This window comes from Chrysochloris asiatica, unplaced genomic scaffold, assembly GCF_000296735.1.
Source record: "Chrysochloris asiatica unplaced genomic scaffold, ChrAsi1.0 scaffold00053, whole genome shotgun sequence".
NCBI lineage: Eukaryota > Metazoa > Chordata > Mammalia > Afrosoricida > Chrysochloridae > Chrysochloris > Chrysochloris asiatica.
This window is the reverse complement of record NW_006408571.1, coordinates 4,993,861-5,001,702: the sequence shown is the minus strand read 5'-3', so window position 1 is coordinate 5,001,702 and position 7,842 is coordinate 4,993,861.

The window sequence follows — 7,842 nt, the reverse complement described above, 5'->3', positions numbered from 1 at the left end:
TAGGCTGTACATTTTTATGGGATCAGAAAGCCTCATCTTTCTCCAGCAGAGCAACTGGTGGGTTCGAGCTGTTGACCTTGCAGTTAGCAGCCCAGTGTGTAACCCACAATTCAACCAAAGCCCGTTATGTAAATATATAAAAATTATATTTATGCTCACTTCTGACTCTTCTAATAAAAATGTAGCTTCCAAAATTCTGATTTTTTTGTTGTTGTTGTTGTTGACATTTACAAAGCCTACATCCAAATATCTAGCACAGGATCTTAGTTCAATTAATTCAGGAACTTTCTGGGGGGCGGCATTAACATGTCTTCTGCTTGAATGAACTACAACCAAGTGGATGAAACTAATATGTTAACAATTTGTTATTACACAATGAACTATAATTGATCTTTGAATTCTGGGAACTTAGATGGGGAACTACAAAATAACTTTAAGTAAGGATGATTGAAATTCAATTACATAAAAAAATAGCCCTTGCATTTATCTAGCCAACCTTAGTTTTGAAGCTTATCATTTCATCCCTAATTCTAGTACCATTGTATGACATAAGTGTTGTTGTTGCCATGTGCCATCGAGTCGAAACTGAATCATAGCGACCCCATGCACAGCAGACATAAGTAAGTTGGGTAAAAGGATGCAATCTTTGAAATCAAGAGAAATCTTGAAAAATGTTCACCAATTTGCCTCATGTTTAGACTCCATCTAGATTATTTCTTAGCATCAGTCTGTAAAAGTTCTCCGTCCGTATATACGCTGGTGAGATCTTCAATCAGTCGCCAGTAAAATGTACAACCTTAAAGTTATCAGCGCACCACAATCCCAATGCCATCTACCCTAAGCAGCTTTGCAGTGCTGTTGGCTTATAAATCTTTAGGCTTTGCCATTGGCATGAGCTGTGATTATAATGGCAGGAACCAAAGACTGAAGCTTCACTCATGATTGTTAGCTTCATTTGAGGGCTAATGCTTCAAAATGAGATCCTTTCTTATCTGGCAGTCTGATTAGGAAATGAGCTGGTCCACTGTAATTGGGATTCAGATTTACTGCCGGTTCCTGAGAGGTTCGATGGGATTGTAACATCTCTGGCCAGCCATGCCATGTTGCTCAACCTTACAGCACAGTTTATTAGCCTTCCATCTGCTTTTTCATGTGTCTTTCGAGCTCATCAAGCAGTTTGCGGGCATACTTAGTACACTACATCTGCCTAGAAAATAACTATATATCCATTGCAGCATACCCCATTGTTATTTACAGTTAATTAGAAAAGACAAGTCAGAGTATTCTTGTCTCTGTGCATAGAGTAAGATATCATTTTAAGGCTGGCATATTTTTTCCGTTCACTTGATGAATGTTTACTGTCATGGCTCAATAAGAGATGAGCTACAGTCTGCTAGTTTTGGCAGTGTCTGCTTAGTGGGGATGTTTAGCTTGTCCTCCCGTATTACAGCTCCATTTATTTTATCCAGTTTCATTAATCTTCTGAATACCTTCATGGCCTGTGATATGGTAACTGCTAGTACTGAATGGAGAATTAATTACAAGTAGACAAGAGAAATGCATCTATGGGAACTAGACCCTCAAATGATTTTGGATGTTATTTTAATTAACACAGAACATACTAATAATAGACTGTGTAGTTCTTTGTAAAGGAAAATTTCTAGTGATGGTTGAAGAAATAGTGAGGGGATGAAAATGGACTCTCTAGCAAGAGGTAGATTGGGAATAGAAATAAAAAATAAGGAGCTTTTTGATCGACCATATCAAACGATAGGATCATTTCTCCATTTTGAGTGAAAGGCAATATATTTTAATTAAGATGACACATTTTCACATGGACTTGCTAACTTGATTTTCTATGGAATATGCATGAATAATATCTTTTAGAAAGATTAGCACAAGACTGGTACCTGTCAGTTGGAGTTTAAAGATATCCCAACTGTTCAACGTTTCTGACATGCTCTGTTTTTTTTGTTGTTAAGTGCTGTCAAGTTGGTTCCAACCCATAGTGACCCTATACAGGGTTTCCTAGGAGCGGCGGGTGAGCTTGAAGCTCCGACCTTGCGGTTCAAACCAGCTTTGCAGTCCAGCACTTTAACTCCCAGTGCCACACCAGGACTCCTCTGGTATACTATACCACTACTTAACCTTGATATCCATCACCACTCCTCCCTTCCATCAAGTTCCAGGTTTTTGCAACACACTCTAACATCTCACAATTGCACACAATGGTCAAAATAAATGGCTCACAAAATTGAGGAGGCTTGTGATTCCCAAATCCATAGATCAGAGATCAGTCTGGAGGAATCATCTCACCCATGTAGTCTCAGAATCTGAGGAATCCAAACCAGCAGGTCAGATGACAGGCTGCTGATGAATGAGGCTGCTAGAGCCATAAGGTCAGGTGATGGGCTGAAAGACCCAGGAACTGGATGTCAGAAGTCATGAGCCAGATGCAAAACCCAGGGCAAGAGAGATTGAACTTGTCCAAAGCAGTCTTATAAATTGCAGTTAGATCATGTCCTCAAGGTAAACTAAGGGTGGTGACTTGAGTAACTCCTCTAATAAATCCTGGACTCCTGGTGTGGAGCTGTGGATCAGCACTGGACTACAAACCACAATGTCAGCAGTTCAATCCTACCAGCTGCTCCTTGGAAACCCTATACAGTGCTTCTGTGAGTCAGAACCAACTCACAGGCACTTAACAACAACAAAACATCCTTAATCCTTAGTTCCACTGTAATTTTTACCCCTTATTGTTGTTAAGTGCTGTGAGTTGGTTCATTTCTGACCCATAATGACCCTGTATAGGGTTTCCAAGGAGTGGCTGGTGATCTTGAACCGCTGACCTTGTGGATTAAGTTCATTAACTCACAGTGTCATACCAAGACTCACATCACAGACATAGAGGCTAGGATTTATAATATGTCACAAAATGGAGAAGTTCAGGTAGACATGCCATAATAAATAATTAGCTACTCTGAAGAATGGAGTTACTTTAGCTAAAAAGAATCTAGGTTCTATGTTGATTTAAATAGAGACAATGAATCTAATTTTTTTTTTTTTATTTCTCACTGCTGACATGTAAGATGTCATTTTGATACTGCTCATCTTTTCATCAAAAGCATCAACATGTCAGATACCATATAATCGGTGAAACAAAGTCAATAAACCTGAACTCTAAAGTAAGAAAGAAAATAACTGACATTGTTCTTTAAAAAAAAAAGGTGTTTATGAAATGATTTTTCTTGGTAATAGTTCATATTTCCTCATCAACTTACATTATAATTTCAGACATGCATACCTAGGAAGAAAATTGTGATTTCTTGAAAATTAATGTGGTTTATTCCTATGTAGTCTGGATTCCTTCAGACTGAGTGATGTTGATGATAGTGAGAATAGTTCATGTTTATGGTGTATTTAAGTTGGGCCAGGCACTGGGCTAGGACAGCTTTAGATCATTAACATCATGACAACTCTGTCACATGTATCAATTCCACTTTATAGAGGGAGAAACTCTTTACCAATGATCACAGGAAACTCAGCATCTCCAAGCCACTATCATCTCTGGCACCCTAGTATTCATACAGCTCAGCACATCACTGCCTGATGTCATTTGTCACATCCCAGGTCCTGAAATGTTACCTATTTTGGTTTTCATATATATATGTATTACTGTTGTTGCTCGGGGCCCTTGAGGCAGTATCAACTCATAGCGACATTATGCACAGCAGAATGAAGTACTGCTAAGTCCCACACAAACCTCACAATCATTTCTATGCTTCTTGAGCCCAATGCTGCTGCCACTTTGCCAATCCATCTCATGGTGGTCTTCCTCTTGTACACTTACCCTCCACATTACCTAGTCTGATTTGCTTCTCCAGGAATTGATCTCTCCTGATAATATGTCCAAAATATGAGACAAGAAGTGTGACCTACCTGACTTCAAAGGAGCTTTCTGGCTGTACTTCTTCCAACACAGATGTCTTTGTTCTTCTGGCAATGCATGATACTTTAAGTATTCGCCTCCAACACCATAACTCAAATACATCAGTTTTTCTATGATCTTCCTTATGCATTGTCCAACTGCCATATGCACGTGAGGCTATTGAAAATACAATGTTTGGATCAGGTGTGCCTTAGTCCTCAAACTGACGTCTTTGATCTTGAACACTTTAAAGAGGTCTTGTAAAGCAGATTTGCTTAATGCAATACGTCATTTGATTTCTTGACTGCTACTTCTTTGAGTGTTGATGGTTGCTCTGAGAAAAATGAAGTCTGACAAACTCAGTCTTTTCTCAGTTTATCTTGATGTTATTTACTGGTGAGGAATTTTGTTTTCTTTACTTTGAGATATAAGCAGTATCGAAAGCTGTGGTCTTTGATCTTCATCAATAAGTATTTTAAGTCCTCATTGTGTTCAACAGGCAAGGTTGTATCATCTGCATATTTCAGGTTGTTAATGAGTTTTCCTCCAATCCTGATGCCACTTCTCTGTCATATTTTGCACCTTCCTGGATTATGTGCTGAGCATACAGATTCAATAAGTATAGTGATAGAATACAACTCTTGGACAACACCATTCCTAATATTAAATCATGCAGTGTCCCCTTGTTCTGTTTGAACAGCTACCTATTGTCTATGTATAGGTTCCTCATGAGCATAATTCAGTATTCCGGAAAACTCATTCTCCACAATGTTGTCCATAGATTGCTATGGTCCACACAATTGAAAGCCTTTGTGTAATCAGTAATGCACAGACTAACATCTTTCTGGTATTCTCTGATATCAGCCAAGATCCATCTGACATCTCTTATTCCACATCCTTGTCTGAATTTGATTTGAACCTTTGGCAGTACCCTCTTAATGTACTATTACCATTTTGAATTATCTTTAGTAAAATTTTACTTGCATTTGATATTAATAATATTGTCCAATGACTTTCTCATCTAACTGGGTCATCTCTCTTTACAATGGGCACCAATATAGATCTTTTGCAATCAATTGTCCAGGTAGCATTCTTTCAAATTTCTTGGCATAGATGACTAAGTGCCTCTAGTGCTACATCAGTTTGTTGAAAGATTTCAGTTTGTTTCCCATCAATTTCCAGAGCCTTGTTCTTTGCCAATGCCTTCAAGTCCAATGCCTTGAACTTCTTCCTACAGTACCTTTGGCACTTCAAAAAGTTTGTGGAAAATGGAAGTGAGGGGAGATGCAAAAGAATGCCAAAACTTGCAAATAGTATCCATTTAACCTAGCCTCAATGGCTTGGTAATCAGAAGTCAACTAAAGGAAAATTAAAAAAAAAAAATTAGATAAAACAAATGAGTGTAAATTACTACAATTTAATGAACTTGACCTATATTTATGTATGTAGTAGGTTAAAATACTAACTGAGAGGGAAGGAATCTTCACATACAAAATCAATCCTATCTCCTCTGCATACAGGGTGCATAAGGGTGAACAACTTAGGCATTAGTTACCTAAAATGAAGGCACAAAATGACTGGCTTACAAATTTTCAAGAGATAGTTTACTTTAAGAGTTTAATTTTCACTGGTGAAAAGAGATGGGGATAAGAGTCTTATGATTCAATAGTGAGTAATTGTTATCATGACTAACTATGACTGTCACAACTGTAAAGGTAGAAGTTTTGCAACAAAATTGGGGGAGCAATTAATCTTACAGTACAGAAATAGAGTACCCCTAGGACCATCAAGAGAGAAGAGCACAAACAGCATGTGGGACCCTATCCAGAGAAGCAGAACACCAGAGATATAAACAGAGATGAGGACACGTAGAGAGGGAGCAGCTGAGGCCTATGGACTCATGGAAAGAGAGGGAATGGGTGCTGGCCACCAGGAGGCAGGCTTGCAGAATGTACCTTTTGGTTGTTTTCATTATTATATATTCCTGGTGTTTCTGTGTATATTCCCCAAAAAAAACAAAACAGGGAATGTAAGCAAATACTGTTGGATGATGATGCATGGATGAGATTGTAATAATTGCAGTGAAACTACAGTGTAAAGCTGATGTTTTCCCATGGAAACTTCACTCAGTTCACAATAAAAATGTATTAAAAAATATAGATAGATTGAAAAGATAATGGACTTTTACTACAATTTTTAGAACTCCTCACTCACTTATCATATATATATTTCAAACCCACCAGTTACTTTTTGGAAACCCTGTACTCAGTCACTATGTGTCTGTGCAGATACATATATTTATTTATTTATTCCTGGTGTGGTGCTAAGCATCACTAAACTGTTTGTTAACTGCAAAAGTTTGGCAGTTCAAACCCATCAGACACTTCTTGGAAACCCTATATGGAGTCACTGAGTTGGTACTTACTCTATGGCACTTAGCAATGATAGATAGATAGATACATAGATAAATGTAGATGTTTATTTGTTTTTGTTGTTTTTGGGTGTCATTGAGCCAACAGAGTAAAACATTGCCTGGTCCTGCACCAAACTCATAATCATAGCTATGCCTCAGCCCATTGCTGCTGCTACCGTACCATCCATTCTGTGGGGGTCTTCCCCTTTTTTTTGCTGACCATCCACTTTACCAGCATTATGTCCTTCTCCAGGTACCAGTCCCTCCTGATAACATTTCCAAAGTATAAGAGATGAAATCTGGCCATGCTGGCTTCTAAGGAGCATTCTGACTGTACTGCTTCCAACACAGATGTTTGTTCTTTTTGCAGTCCATGATGCTTTTAATATTCTCCTTCCACAACGTAACTCAAATGCATCAATTCTTCTATGGTCTTCTTTTTTCATTGTTCAATTTTCACATGCATATGAGGTTATTGAAAATACCATGGCTTGGATCACACACACCTTAGTCCTGAAACTGATAAATTTGTTCTTAAACACTTTAAAGTGGTGTTATGCAACAGATTTGCCTAATGGAATACATTGTTTGATTTCGTTACTGCTGCTTCCATGAGTGTTGATAATTATATGGTGGGGTGGTGGTTGTGTGCCATGCAGTCATTTCTGACTCATCATGACCTTATATAGGATTTCTGAGGCTGTAAATCTTTACAGGAGCAGAACGCCTCAACTGTATCCAGCTGAACAGCTGGTAGTTTCAATTTGCTGACCTTGAGTTTTGCAGCTCAACTCATAACCACTATGCTAGCAGAGCTCCTTTTATATTTATGTAGATATGTATAAAATGAGGAGTCCTGGTGTGGTGCTATAGGAAAAACTCAGGACTGTAAGTATGGTCCTCAAAAACCATATACTAGCTTGCTTTGTGTCAGAACCAACTTCAGGTCACTTAACAGCAACAACTAGGAAGACCTGTTAATACCATTATTATTCAAATTTATGTACGAATAACTAAGGCTAGTGATAATGATATTGTAGAGGATAAGCACTGGACATCTAGGTCATTTAAACCACAAGGTCGGTGATTCAAATTCACCAACTGCCCCTTGGAAATCTTATGCTGGGTCATTATGAGTTGAAACTTAACAACAGTAACTAACTTCTTTAGTATAAATCTGCCAGAACTTCAGAAAAAGTCAAGCCTCGATTGGTAGTATTGAAGGATACTCTGGGCAAAATATTGAACAATACAGAAAGCATCAAGTGAAGGTGAAAGAAATATACAGTGTCACTGTACAAAAAAGAAATGGTTGCTGTTCAGATATTTCAAGAGGTAGCATATGATCAACAGCCAATGATACTGAAGGAAGAAATCCAAGGTGCACTGAAGGCATTGGGAAAGAGGCTCCAGGATTTGATGGAATACAAATTGAAATCTTTCAGAACACTGATGTAGCACAGGAGGCACTCACAATCTAGGACAAGAAATTTGTAAGACA